The sequence below is a fragment of the Meriones unguiculatus genome, chromosome 10, assembly GCF_030254825.1.
Source record: "Meriones unguiculatus strain TT.TT164.6M chromosome 10, Bangor_MerUng_6.1, whole genome shotgun sequence".
NCBI lineage: Eukaryota > Metazoa > Chordata > Mammalia > Rodentia > Muridae > Meriones > Meriones unguiculatus.
The window spans coordinates 118676729-118692028 of NC_083358.1; the positions used below are offsets into that span (position 1 = coordinate 118676729).

Sequence of the window (15300 nt, forward strand, 5' to 3'; positions counted from 1 at the left end):
TCCAGGACGACCCGGAAGTTATAGTCACATTTTGCTGAGGGCCCCAAGATAGGAAGGTCTGAGGCAGGTACCTAGACAAAAGCAAACGGCGCCGTGTGTCCTGAAAGCTATAGGTTAAAAACCTAAGATGATGGAAATCAGCACAATTAGACCCGCAAATCCTGGCAGAGCCACCACCAAAATGGTGACCTAGAAGGGAAAGGTTGCCTAATGCTAACCAGGGCGCCCTGAGTGACAAAGACCTTCAGAAGTCTGCCTTGTAGTCACAAAACGGTAGAGAAAAGCAACATGTTTTAAAGCTGCCTGAGAGAAGGAAGGAGGCTTTAAAATCGGCTACTGCAAATGCTGACTGGATACCCCAGTGCATTTCTCTAAAGAAACATTCAGTGACATCAGAAATGCGGTTGACATTTGGGGCTGTCCAGGAACCCTATTCCTGGTTTACAGTGCTTCTGCTGGAAGGCACGTGAAACACTGGGGCTGTCACTGGCTTAAGCTGTAAACTGTTCATGAAGTAGATTTTAATACTTGGGGAAATATTAAAATTCCTCACACTACATCCCATTTGTCAATTATGTAGTGACGGCACTTGTGGATTTCCTGCTATACAAGTATAATAAATAGAATTTGTTAATAGAGTAGCGATGCACTATGCCCAAAGCAAGTCATTATTTTCTGCTTCTACCTTCCAACAGTCAACTGAGGTGGAAACTATGTCAGAGAAATCCCTGGTCAAGGCCTTCCTACTGCCAGCAGAAATCTATCTTAAGAAGTAAATCTGTGCTCTGAAAACAGCTCAATATCTTAAAATTACTTATGTATCCATAAATTCCATCTTTTAGCTGCTGCAGCCTAAGTTCATTCCCCAACTGGCTACTCCAGTCACTTGCTCACTCCTTCCTTCCTTTCTTCCTTCCTTCCTTTTGGGGGCCTCATAGAACCCACACTGGCCTTGAATGTCCTACGCAGCTGAGAAGAACCTTTGGGTGCCAGGATCCCAGGCACGCACCAGCATGCCTGGCTTTCTTTCCCAGCATGCCTGGCTTTCTTTCCCAGCATGCCTGGCTTTCTTTCCCAGCATGCCTGGCTTTCCCATCTTGCCTTTCCCTGTCATCAGCAAGAGCTCCTCCAGTTAACCACATACTACAAATGCAGCACGAACAGCTTTTACTCTGTTAAGCAGATTGTACTTCGTAAGGCACCGGTTTTCACGGCTCTCACTGCCTGACAGCTTCAGAACAAGGAACTCAACTGTTCCCACTGCCAGCAGGTGGCAGAGGCCATGGAGGGCAAAGGGCACTGTGCCTCTGTATCCCAAATAGTCCTGCCATCACCTCGTTGCTTGATAGTGGTTCTCCTCAAGGCGCAGTGCCGAGATGGCCCCAGTGCACATCACAGCGAGAGCAAGCAGCATTCTTAGGTGACCACAGTCAAGAACTATCAAGAAAAGTGGAGAGGCTCTAGATGGATGCTCTCACAAATCCATGCCGGTGGCTGCTGCCCATGAGCGGGAGGCAGGAAGGACGGAGGAAGGCTGCTTAGGTTAGGGTTCTGACCGGGAAGTAAGGGTAACAGAATGAAAGAAAAGGCATTGTACAGCCATCCAGGCGAAGCTGGTTGAAGGGAAATAACATTCAGGCATGGTGAAGCCAGATGAGAAGTGCAAGGTTTACTCAGTCTGGAGCACCTGTCAACTGGAAATTACAAAAGAAGCAGTGGTGTGGGCAGCAGGCGATCTGGGCAGCAGGCGATCTGGGCAGCAGGCGATCTGGGCAGCAGGCGATCTGGGCAGCAGGCGATCTGGGCAGCAGTCTAACCAGGCAATTGAAAGGAATGGGCAGATGTGCTTGGCTTCTGGGCAGGCACCCAGAGAAGGGAATAGTGTCATCTGCAAACCTCGGTAGCCAAGAATTGCTGGGTTTAATTATGAGGCGATACCAGAGGAACCCAAGTGAAGAGGCAGTCTGTGAAGAGTCATAGCTAAGTGTGTCCGTTCCTGTGTCCATAATGTTCTCCTGTACACGCTGGCACTGCCAGGCAGTAGTTCCTCTTGACCTGTGGACCTACACCAGCAGCGGTGGGGTCACCTTAGGTGAAGGGCCGAGCATAGCTAGTGGTAGTGTACATGCTTTTAGTGTGTGCAGGCACTGGGCTGATCACAGCATTGTGAAATGCAGAACAACCAGAGATGAGGGGGAAAGGTCATTTGTCACAGCATAAATGGGCTGAAATGTTCCTGTTCTTGTCTATTTTTGTGGTTCATACTGTCCAAAAATTGGCCACTGTTTGCTTTTTGTCCCTTTAGAACACGCTACCACTCTTTTAAGCATTTCTTTGATTTGTGAAACTCAGTGTTCCAGATGTTTCTTTTGCTTCTCCCTCTTCATCCCTGGGACCCCATGTTCCTGTTAATGAGGGATGTCATAGAACCCGAAACCTGGGTTCTAACAGTCTTCTGGTGTCACACTAACTCTAGCTCTGTGTGTGTGTGTGTGTGAAGTCCTTGGTTTCCAATGCTCTCCCAAGTCCAATCCAGCTTCATGAACTTTTTATTTGTCCTCTTTTATGTTACTGATTTGGGAATCTTGAGACAGGGCAGAGGCTAACCTCAAACTCGTGGCTGGGGATAATTCTGAATTGCTGATCCTCCTGCCTCCACTTCCCGAGCACAGGGATGACTGCCATGAGTCAACAATGCATGCCACGAATTCATGCATTCCCTTAATTCTAAATACACTAACGTTTATTTTTTTCAAAATTACTATATTAATACCATCTTATGAACTACACCTAGGAATTTGGAATCTGTTTTCTCCTTAAATTTACTTTTGCGTCCAAAATACAAGTATTCATTTCCATTTGTTCAACATTTGTTTGGTACAACTCCCACCTTCAGTGTTAAGCTCATCTGCACAGTTCACTGTCCATCCTCACTGTTCTCCCCAGTTCTTGGTAAACCCAGAAAGCACTAACCTGGCTCTGAAGGTCAGACCCACACGCCTCCTCTCCCGGCTCCTCTGCTCAGTCGCCTCATTCTACCCTTTTCACAGGGTGGCTACCCACGGTCTTGTTTGTTTGCTCACCCTCTGGCTCTGTGTGTGTGTGTCTCTCTGTCTTTGTGTGTGTGTGTTTGCACACACCCATGCTAAACAGCAGAACTCGCCCCTGCACCCGTCTGGGGCGTGCAGAGTCCCCAGTTTGTTTAGGTTTCTGATTACGAGCTTTACCTGTGGTGTGAGGAAAGCATCTACTTTTACCTTCTTCTAAATGGTTAGCCAGCCCCTTACATGCCACTGATCAGAGTGCCTCCTGGCCCTGGGGGCTGAGGGGTTACCTCTTCATGATGCCCTGTGTATGACCTGCCTGTTCTCAGACATTTCAATCTAATCTGTGTCCATGACGCCATTTTGATTTCTTAAATTACATATTATTAATTGTGTGTTCGTGTGCATGAGTATGCTGTGCGCTTGTACACACGCTGCTGCTGTGTTCTCTGTGTTTCCTGGCGCTCCTGGAACTCGCTCTGTACACCAGGCTGGCCTTGAACTCAGAAATGAGCCTGCTTCTGCCCCCTGAGTGCTGGGATGAAAGGTGGGTGCCACCACCGGGGGTTTCAATGATTGGCAGGTCCAGCTCCTGCTGCTTTCTCTTCTCAGTTGTCTTTTTCCAAATGGCTTTGGTTACTGCCCAGCTACCTTTCAGAAACAAAAAGTTCTTGATTCCTCATTGAGAGGCCATTACATTCCAGTTGACAGAAAAGCATGTTGGTGTTGAAAAGTCTTCAGAGTGAGTAAGAACTGGGCTGTAGATGAAGGCAGGAGGGTGCTGAGTGCAAAGCTAGCCTGGGCAACTTAGCGAGACTATTCAAAAGGAAAAATAGAGAGGCTGGGGAGCTGGCTCGGCGGTGAAGACCACACACTGCTCTTCCAGATCCCAGCACCCACACGCCCAGCACACCGTTACCAGGAAGAGAAAGCACGCACAGCTTAGCGGCACAGCGCTTGCCTCCCATGCACGGGGACCCGGGCTCATCTCCAGCACGGGAAGAACAAACAAAAGCACCAGAAAGGCCTGTCCAAGTCTCTGTGACTTGGGGACACTGTCTCCATTGGTTTCCTAGGTAGGCTGTAATGAAATCCCAAAGAGTGGTGACGGCAGAAACAGAAATTCAGTTTCCTGTGGTCCTGCAGGCTAAAGCCAAAATGAAAGGAGTGGCGGGCTGGATTCCCCCCAGGCCTCTGTTCTGGCTCCTGATGGCCTCTGCCCCATCTTACAAGGGTGTTAAGCAGCCTACATTAGGGACCCCTACAATGCCTTCTTCTTAGTTTATCTTTTCCTTAAAAGGGCCTGTCTCTAAAACCCACATTCCATGGTATTTGGAGTTAGAGCGTCAACATTAATTTAGGGACACACATAACCTGGTCTGAAAGGCATGTGCAGAGTCTTCCAAGTTCTCCTACACCCCTAACTTCATATTAAGAACAGCATGCCTGGTTTCAGCATGTTCCCCTATGTTTCTGAAATGCTTCATTCTGTAAGACACTGTGGAGGAACCAGATTCCAAATGTGCTTTCTAAACATTGTCAGTCCTCTGCTCTTTTTGCCTTAGGTTTATCCTTGGATGTTAAGCCTTGTGGTTTTATTGAAATTGATTGAGTTGTGTGTTAGGGAAACCCTGGGAACTGACACCCTAGCCTGGTTGAGCCCTGTGCCCTTCCTGAAACAGGAGCCTGGCTGAGTGGAGCCTTTCTCGTACCTGACAAACACGCACGCGCGCGCGCGCGCGCGCGCGCACACACACACACACATTCATACACACATGCACGCGGAGGCCAGAGGTTGACATCAGCTGTTTTCCTCAATTATTTTCCCACTTTACCTTTTGGGAAAAGGTCTCTCACTCAGCATGGAGCTCACCAATTTCACTGAACTGGATGGGCCTCAAGCTATAGGGATCTTCCTCCCCACAGCTTGCAGGTGCTAGAATTTCAGACCCACGGGCCCATGGAGCTCCGCCCTGTGTGTGGGCGGGGGTCTAAGCCTCGGTCCTCAGACTTGTGTAGGAAGCATGTCACCAACTAAGCCATCCTCTCCCTCTCTCTCTCTCTCAAGTCTTTATTTTTAAAAACTATTTTTATTTTTACTTTTTATTCTTTAACTATGCATATGTATGTGGGTATCTGTGGATAGATCTGTACATATATGTGAATGCTGGTACCCTCTACGGCCAGATCTGACCAAGGTGGAGGTAGAGGCAGCTGTAAGATGCCCAATGTGGGTGCCAGGAATCGAACTTGGGTCCTCTATAAGAGCATTATGTGCTCTTCAGCACTGAGCTATCTTTCCAGACCCCTGCTGTAAGCCTTTAAAAGTGTGACACTCTCTCTTATCTTTTCCTGACCTTTTGGAAGGGAGGAGCCAGATTTCTCCCTTCCCTTCCTGCAGTTAAGGCTGCTTTTCAAACTCTGCATTACTTTCCGTGAAAAAATAAAACCCCTTTCCTGCTAACAGGAAAACCAAACTGAGACTAAAACTCTAGGATGCTGATGTCTGAGGAGACATTTGTGATTCTGCTCCTGGACTCTGTTTCCCGTGCCAAGGCGCACGGGAAAGGAATGACCAGGAACGGCTAAAATTACACAGCAGATCGCCACATTGGATCGCCATCCAGAGTCTCAGGCGTGGCCTGAAATTCTACACCAAATGGTCAGCGGCAACGTGTTCTGGTCTAAACCTGGCAAGTCTTCAGCTGCGCTGTGACCCTCCAAATGTTCTCCCAAAGGCAGCTGGCTTCGCTTTACCACATCTCGGACGAGGAGGCTGCCAGCCCCTCTGCCTGTGTTTGTCCATGCAGACAGAATGGCAATCCAAGCTACCAAACGCTTCCTGCCTGGTTCCGCGTGGCTGGGGAGGTCACTGGCTCAGCGACCTGAGCGGGACAACCACCTCCACGGCTCTGAGCGAATCATCAGACTTCTTGGGGCTTCTCACTCACCCTTGCTTTCCTCAGGCTGCCCTACACTCTGCACGTCTGTTGCCATGAATTCGGGCACCAAATTCTAGTTCTGCAGAGCTCAGTCCAGGTGACAGCACAGACATCTCACTGCGGTAAGAGCCGTGAGGTGGCCCAACCAGCCTCGAAGCAGCAACTCTTACCGAAAGGGTGAGCTGCCAGAGCAGCCAGCTAAGACAGATGTCTCTGACAGAGCGCTGGGTGCCCTTGTGGGCCAAGACTTTCATGAAAAGAGGTGGGGGTAAAACTGTTTCCAAGCTAATAGTATGTTTGTTTGCAAAATTAAACTCCTTACTTCAAGGTAGGTCTCAGAAACTGAAGAAATGGTTCTCTGCATCTTAACCAAGGTTAAATTTTAACAGCAATAAACAACAGCTACAAACCCTTTATCTTTTTGTTTGCTCATTGGTGGTGAGCTGAGGGTGGGCAGGTCTGAAGTGTCAGATGAGGTCTCCCGAGCTGCGATTATAAAAGTGAACGGGAGAGCACGGCCCCGCCACAGGTGTTTCTGTGCTGATTCGTTACAACTGCAATCAGTGTTTCTTGGGGAGCAGGCACAGCCTGGCTAAGTACCCCATTCTGGATCTAGTACCTGATGAAAGAGGCCTGAGTGAAAGCCTGCTCACAGCCAGGGGGCTCGAGTTAGACCACAAATCTGAGAGGAGGGCGTAAAGGCCAGTGCAGTTCTCCCAGTTTCTGACGTGTGTGTGTGTGTGTGTGTGTGCGTGTGTGTGGTGGGTGTGCATGCACACGTGTGTGTATGTGTGTGTGGTGTGTGTAGCTGAGTGTGTCTCCGTGTATGCAGAACATGTGTTCAAGTGTGAGAGTGTGTGCACATGTGAGAAAGTGGTGTGTGAGAGACACACACAGAAACAGTGTGTATGTGAGAGAGAGAGACAGAGAGAGGGGTGGTGTGAGTGAGAGAAAAACTGGGTTGGGCAGCGTGTGTGTATGTGTGAGAAACAGAGACAGAGAGAGAAAAAAGTGGATTAGGCTGGGAGAGAGAGAGAGGAGACAGAGACAGACTAGGTTGACCTCATTTCCTCAATCGCTTCTCTACTTTTATTTCTGATTTCTTGAGACAGGCTCTCACAAAGCCTTGAGTTCACTGTTTTGATGGACTGGCTGGGCCCTTGAGCCCCTGGACTGTCTGTCTCCTTCCCCCAGTATGGGGATCACCACTGTGGCAGGTGTGTTCCGTGTGCACTGAAGACTGAACTCAGGCCCTCACGTTTGCACAGCAAGCACTTTACTGAGCCATCTTCCCACACCCGTGATGAGGTTGCTGTTCTGAGAATCACATTTTCAAGAGACTGTTTTACACAAGGAGGACATTGTAGAATCTACTTTGTAGGAATGCAGCAATCACTCTGAAGTACATTCACAGAAGACAAGAGTGCAAACACAATTTCAACACACACAGAGGGATGAACTGTATTTAATACCTGTATTGAGCTTTTTTTTTTTTTTAATAAAAGCCAAACCTTCAATTTACTTTAAAAAATAGCCTAAGTGTAACTCAGCTTCTGAAAATTCAACTTCCTGGAAAATGGCAGCCAGTGATTTCTGGTCCACCAGGATGGCCCCTGTGAAATGTGTCTCTGTGAGACTGTGCCCACTCATGCTGGCTATGACTGGGGCCCGCCCGAGGTTCCTGCTCTCACCTACCTTAGAGGTAAGTTCGCCCTCCCCAGCGAGCTACGCCAATCGGCTGCAGTCTCCTAGCTGTCTCTGCCCACCTCCAACCCTCAGCTCCTTATCTTTCACAGGCACCTTCCCCAACCGCTGCTCCTCAGCAGGAGCACCTCCCTCCACCTCAGCAGGAGCACCCCCCTCCACCTCAGCAGGAGCACCCCCCTCCACCTCAGCAGGAGCACCCCCCTCCACCTCAGCAAGAGCACCCCCCTCCACCTCAGCAGGAGCACCTCCCTCCACCTCAGCAGGAGCACCTCCCTCCACCTCAGCAGGAGCACCTCCCTCCACCTCAGCGGGAGCACCTCCCTCCACCTCAGCAGGAGCACCTCCCTCCACCTCAGCAGGAGCACCATGCCCCAGAGTGGCTGCATGGTGGCGACTGCCATTTTATTACTCCTGTCACTTCCCTCAGCTGAGAGCGTCCAGTCTGCGAGGTGGCGGAACCGTTGCTCCGTCTTTGACATAAGCGTCACGTGTTCCCAGGCAGTAGGCCTGGGAGTCTGAACTCGACGCCGGTTTAAGCTGACGCGCACGGTGCAGCCCTTTTCTACGTGTGCCCCTCACAGCCTTGCCTAACACAGGAGACTGAGGACACCCTCCCAGACACACCGAATCAGAGCCGGGACCGGGCGGTCAGCCGGGGGAGGGATGCTGAGGGGCCACTGTACACCGGTACGGGATTTGGGTCTCTCTTTTTTTAATTAAATTTTTATTTTATATTAATTACAGTTTATTCACTTTGTATCCCAGCTGTAGCCCCCTCCCTCCTCACCTCCCAATCCCAGCCTCCCTCCCTCATCTGCTCTTAGATCCCTCAAAATGTTTTATTTATTTTTATCTTATGTGTTATTTTGGTGTTTTGCCTGCATGTCTGTATGTATGAGGGTGTATGATACTAGAGTTACAGACAGCTGTAAACTGCCATGTGGGCGCTGGGACTTGAACCCAGGCCCTCTGGAAGAGCAGCTGGTGCTCTTCACCGCTGAGCCATCTCTCCAGCCCAGGCCTTGGGGCTCTTGTTCATGTCTCTAGCATGAAGACCGAACTTCCAGTTTCTCACCTGTGTCAGGTATCTAGCAAGGACCCCTGCCTCTCTAAGACTACAGCGGGGGCTACAGTCCTCGGTGGAATACAGACTCAAGCTACAGGACTGGCCGGCCTGGCCTTGTACTGCTCACAGAAAGCAGCGTCCAGGGGCTGGCAAGACAGTGTAAAAAGCGAAGGTGCTTGTTGCTAAGCCCAGGGACCTGAGTGTGACTCCTGGAGGAGAACTGGCTCCTGCCAGTTGCGCTCAGAACGGCATTTGCCGCTCCGCACAAAGACAGACAGATATAAAGCAAAGCAAACAAACAATGTTCAGCAGAAAACATTAGCTGTCACTCAGGGCAGCTCGGGTCCCCGCTGCCAGCACTTGTTAGGCAGCACAGGCTCCTGCCTGGCTTTCCACACAGGTATCCCATGGCCTGAGTTGGTGACAGGCTCCTCCTACCACCAGACCCCTTTCCATCTCCCACCCCTGGGCCTCTTCTCTTTCCACTCTTTGCTCAGGTTCCTGTCCTTTGTTGAACATTCATTTGCTTCACTTCCACAGAGGAAGAGTGCTAAGAGAGGACAGGAGTCCTCTGAGGTAGAAAATAACTTTAGGGCATAAGCTAAAATTATCATACCAGGAGTTAAAACCAAACCAAAACCAAACAACCCACTGTGGGCAGTGCATGAGAGAGAACAATATAGTTTTAGATCCCCAAACTTAGGATTTTGCTTAACTCTTCATCAGATAAGTATCAGGAGAGATTTTTTTAACCCTTTTTCCTTTTCCTTTTTATTTATTTATTTATGTTTGTTTGTTGTTTTTCTAGACAGGGTTTCTCTGTGTAGCCTTGGCTGTCCTGGGCTCGCTTTGTAGACCAGGCTGGCCTCAAAGTCACACAGATCCTCCTGCCTCTGCCTCCCTGAGTGCTGGGAGTGGCCAGCTTAGTCTTTCCTTTTAATAGTAGACCTGGAACAACGGTTCCTCCGTCCAACACGCAGCACTTACGTACGCTGACGGCTACGTCACACGCTAACTGATGGAGCTAACCTTTGTGTTAGCTGATAAAGCCTCCCAACAACTGCGCTCTTACGCGTGAGCGTGAGCTCCCCCTGCCTCCTAAAAAAGAAACTGGGGGACTGGAGTGCTCGCAGCTAAGTGTTCTGTCTTCACAGAGGACTGGGGTTGGGCTCCCAGCACCCACACTGGGGCCCACGCGTCTGGCCTCCATGGCATCTGCACATGTGCGCATGTACATGCAGCAAGCATCACCCTTTTCTGTCCTGGACCTAAGAGTTCCAGGCTACCAGTCTAGGATGGGCTGGGCCCCTCTCACAGACACCACATGGGAGCTTTCAGGATGTCTGACCTGTCATCACCGACTCTTCACATCCCACTTCTGCTTTAAGGGCTTTGCTGATCAAACGGCCTCAAGTTTGAGGCCGAGTCTCCCGCCCCTGCTGCTGAAATGTGTGTGAGCTTCTGGCCCTGTCTCTCTTCCTACCTTGCCATAGTGGCTCTGGGATTACAGATGTGGCCCTTACATCTGGATTTAAAGAAGAAACAACACAAAATGCCCATGAGTTCCAGCCGCAGAAACAGAAACACCCAACTAGAGACAGGTCGTCCTCTGAGCTCTGCCTGGGTGACAGGTTGTCCTCTGAGCTCTGCCTGGGTGACGGCCGCACGTGCTGACCCTGCTCTCCTCCCACAAAACAAGAAAGAGAAACCTTCCAATTCTCTTGCCAAGGCCAGCTCTGACTGAACCTTTCCGAGGCGGGGGCTCTTTAGGTCATCTCATGGTTGTTAGCCTTACTTTGCTAATACAAACTCAACAAAAAGTCAGATGAAAGGGGGGAGGCTTGGGGGGTTGTCACAGGGTTCCAGCGGTTTTAGGTTGTTTGTCTTGGTCCCATGGGCCTTGGTGCCACGGCACAATACACATGGAGCACAGGGCACGCAGAGCTGCCCCGTCACGGCAAGCAGGGTCAGCAAGGACAGAGCCAGGCCCAATACCCCTTAAGAGTACACACCCCAGTGCCGGCCCACCTTCCACCAGGCACCACCCGCAGGGGCTCAGGCTGCTGCCACCTCCCCAGACTGGCGCACAGCGCATCTGTACGACTGCAATGCCTGTGCGCACATACTCGCTCATCTTCCCTGGTCTTGATCTTTTCCGTTAAACTTGTTTTCCTTGACTGCTTCTTAATAATGCTCGTTTGCTTTATTCCCTCTCCACCTAAACACTGACGGCAGTCCTCTGTACAGGGCTTGTTGGGAAAGGGCGTGGCCTGCAAGCATGAAGACCTGAGTTTCACCCCCCAGAATCGACACAATTCCAGGCATAAAGACTCACAATGGCCGCCCCCCCGCCAGCTGCAGAGGCGGGGACAGCAGGAGCCCCGTCAGGGCCGGCGACTAGCGACTGTGAGAGAATCCGCTGCAAAGGACTGGGCTCCTGAGAATGACGGTCAGTGTTGCGTTCTGGACACCAAGTGCGCACATACGGTAACAAATAAAAAAGTCCTTGGGATAGTGGACATCCGGGGACACCTCTGCACTGCACTACAGGCCAGTGTTGGCAAGAACACGCTGCCCAGGTGTGTTTCGGTTGAGGAAGTCTTTGTTAGAGCTATTCTGAGCTTTCTCACTTACGCTCACCCTTCATCCACACCCGTCATTCAATTCGGCATGTGCCACTATAATTACGCACCATCTCTTTTGGTGGGCACAGTTCCTGCAGACTCCCGTGTTTACTGTAAATGTCAGAAGGAAGAGAAATTCAGAAGTACTGGATCACAGTGCACGCAGCCTTGCTTTGATTGTTATAGTTAATAGAGTCAATTGTTCTCCACTCTTTATAACGACCACATCGTGGTATCTGACTTATGACTTCAAAACCTTCAAGGAAGTCAGGACCTGCTCCCTCCCCAGCAAACGTTCCTATTTACTGCCCAGAAGCTCGGTGACCCCCACCTACCCAGCTAACCCTAAAGCTCAGCATGCAGCACCGTGGGGACATCAGCCCCTCTGGAACGTCAAAGGATGCTGTGTGTGACGGGAACTCACCCCTCTGCAATGTCAAAGGATGCTGTGTGTGCCACGCTTCTCCCGTGATCACCAGCACTGTGCTGCCACTGCGAGCCCAGGAAAGAATCAGATTCGGAGGGGCCGGGGTCACTAAGGCGCTTCTGCACCTCCTACAGGGCCCCTGGTTCTCAGGGCAGAGCACTTGGGGCTGAGCCGTGAGACGCACCGATGCTGCTTCTCCACAGAACGCTTTTTGAGTCGAGATCACTACAGATTCATATGCAGCTTCTGCCACTGGCACTGACACTGTCACCTTCAGAAAAACTCCAGCACCCTCCAGACCCCCGGCTCACCTCGGTCCTAGGCATCTACTTCCCTGCCCTATCCTTGCTGGGCAATAAGGAATCATTCTCCAGTTCTATAACTTTTAAAAGTTTCTCTTTTAGGCAAAATTTACCAAGCCACAAATTACAGGCTGAGCAGGGCAGCTGGAGCTGAAGCCCATACTCAGTCAACAGGTGAGGAGGATTTTCAGTGTGTTTTAATCTTAAGCAGCCACTAAGCTGAGACTTCCATTTTCACTGTTAATGGAAATCTCAGACTTAATTGTTTGGGGGTGGTGTCTTATGAGACAGGGTCTTGCTATGTGGACCCAAACAATCTTTTCCTCAGCCCTCTGAGCGCTGGGATCATAGGAATGTACTGGCACACCAGACAAAAATCTCAGAATTTTAAGCTCAAGTTTCGTAAGGGCTTCCATAGTGAAGTTTAAAGTGCAAAAATAAATTTCAAGAACCACATGAGCAAAAATAAAATAAGAAACATAATGGCTTCCATGGTGAAGTTCAAAGTGCAAAATTAATTTTCAAGAACCACATGAGAAAAAAAAAACATGGAAGGAAGGAAGGAAGGAAGGAAGGAAGGAAGGAAGGAAGGAAGGAAGGAAGGAAGGAAACAAAGAGACCAGTGGACAGGAAAGCCCCATTAAGGCCCTTTGGGAGGAGCGGACAACAGCCGAATGGCCCTCTCAATACCACAATTAGGTGACTTACTCAGCCTCTGTCAGCATTTACTTTGGGAAAAGAAAGAGAAGCAATATTTAATCCAACCACTAATAAGCAGCCTCCACTGGGAAGGCTGCTGAAGTCCAAGCTACCAGCTGGACTGCTCCATCAGCAGCAGGGTTAGTCTCCGGACCTCTGAGAACCGTCTGCTCTATGCAAGTGTCTACATGTGTGTGGGAGGGAAATCCAAACGCATTCCGAGACACGTACGTTTCGATGGTGGCCTGAGCCCGACCTTCTGCAGAAGGAAGGGTCCCCGAAGCTATAGTGAGTACAAGAGACAATGTTTCTCAAAGTGCTGGGGTTTCCGTACCACTGTTTTTACACTATTTTATTTGTAACAAGATACACACCACAGGTTAAGGAGAAACCATTACTTGAAGCAATGAAATTATTTTGGGGCAAAGAAAAAGAAAGTGAAGGCATTCAAAGAAACAGGAATAAAATCGGCACAGAGACAAATGAAAACAGAATGAATTCTTTCTCTCACTAGCCTTGATGGGTATCTAAAGGAAGAATGTCAACTTTCTATATCTGTATTAGAACAAACACTCCCAAATGCTGAATGACTTAAAAGACTGACTCACTGGCACCCCTGCATGGGAGAATCTCACCAGGACGATGGGACTTGACTAGCCTGGACACTTAACCAGGGGTTCAGCAGCCAGCACCTCGGCAAAGCACAGCTGTCATGTGACCACACACATGCACCCTAAGGACACAATGCCACTTCACGGTGTGAAAAGAAAAACTAAAACCCCTGGTCTATTCAAATCAGAAACATCTCATCCTTACCCTCAACAGATCTCCAGAACTGTCCTGTGAATAGCTGGTAAGGTTCTTGGCTGAAGAGGAGAAAGGACATGAAACTCAGAGTCTAGCCAGCTCTCCACCTCCCCATCCCCTTAGGTTAGAGCACATTACAAAGTAACAGAGCTGCGCCAGGAATGGCTTCTGTCTTTATCTTACACCAGCAAGGAAATGACCGAAGACGGGAAGATGGTTTTCAAAGGATGCGGACAAACTGAAAACTCATCTCTAGGAAGACAGACAGATGGCCACATGGATAAACGAGTCACAGAGTTTTCAGTGATGGAGATGACTGGAGTCAGTGTGGCGGCTGCTGAGAGGAGGACGCCAGCACGCACGGTGCCGGCCCACACTTGCTTCACTCACAGAGAGCTGCTGAACAGCAGACGGCTGTGAAGTTTCTCGGGAAGAAGCGTGGGGTGGCTATGGCAAAGGCTAATCTCTGGGCAAGAAAAAGGCAGACTCAAGGAAGAGTTCTACCTAAACAGACCTCTACTCACTTTAGACTTAAAGGAGAAGGCCAAGTGAGCTGAGACAGGAGTTAGAAACCGAGGGAAAGGCACAGAAGTCAGGCACACAGCCATACAGGAAATGGAAAAGAACTGGGAAGTGGGGACCAGAAGCAGAACGGGCAGAGACTCCTGAAGAGCAATGGGAAGAGGACTTTTCGGTCACAGCCTCTCTCAGTGGACCACGAGCTGCAAGGCTAACCCAGCCGACAGCGTGGGGCTGCAGCAGAGCCGGGCAAAATGCTGGCAGGCTGGCGCAGCGGAGCGAGAGTGGGCGGCTGCAGAGGACTCACGCACGCAGTGCTCCTAACCGTGATCCTAGGTGCCAGAGTACTTTCCGTGCTCAGACCCCTCTGCTTTCCAGACGTCGGACACACAAGTCCCTTGGCTTGGAGGAGTCGCTTTCGTTACTAATGCGACATGAAATATTCCCTGTGGACCGTGAGCACCGGAACACACGCACCCAAGGATCTAATCTGTACATATTGCTTGCACGGTACTTTTTACTCTCCAAGACCCCCCAAGTCCACTTCAGTTCTGGCTAAAAGAAAACTGTGTCTGTATATAAGCTGCTCCTAAAAATACACAGTAGAATGGGCTGATTCACCCCAAGGCTATGAAATGGAGCCCACTGCCGAGGCGACGCTGTGGTGCTCACAAAGCTGAGATCGCCAGTGCAAGCCAACCTATACAAGAGCGGACAGCAACCACAGCTCACACTCGGGGCATCAGCACGTGGTGGCCATCCTGTGGTGGGGCAGAGGAGGCAGACCTACCCGCTAAGCGCTCCTGAGCCTGAGCCCCAGAAGCAATGGAGTCTGCTGACTTTTTCAGCCGCTAAAACCAAAAGAGAGACTGTCAGGAAGGAGGGGTCTCCTGCCCAGTAGAGACAGAGTTCCTTGGCTCAACGTTTTCAACTGGCTTCTACGGGTGGGTCCACAGACACCAAGACAGAGACTCCTACAGAGCAGACAGCAGCAGATCCTTGCATGGGAGAACACAGTCCTGCAGGGAACACATGGCAGGACACTTCCACACAGATGACAAAAGGCACCGCCATGAAACACGAAGCGGCTCTGATCAGGGCTGCCACGCGCCGCCCTTCCTTCGGGGCACACCGAGAGAGCCCCTGCTGTTGTCGTCTGGCAC

The 15300-nt window shown here is 50.2% G+C and overlaps 1 protein-coding gene across 2 annotated transcripts in view; it reads right to left on the reverse strand.

The window, feature by feature from the left end:
• Window positions 1-15300, reverse strand: part of Smad1 (SMAD family member 1) — a 61389-nt gene that overhangs the window by 20350 nt on the left and 25739 nt on the right. The gene's annotated exons all lie outside the window — the stretch shown is intronic.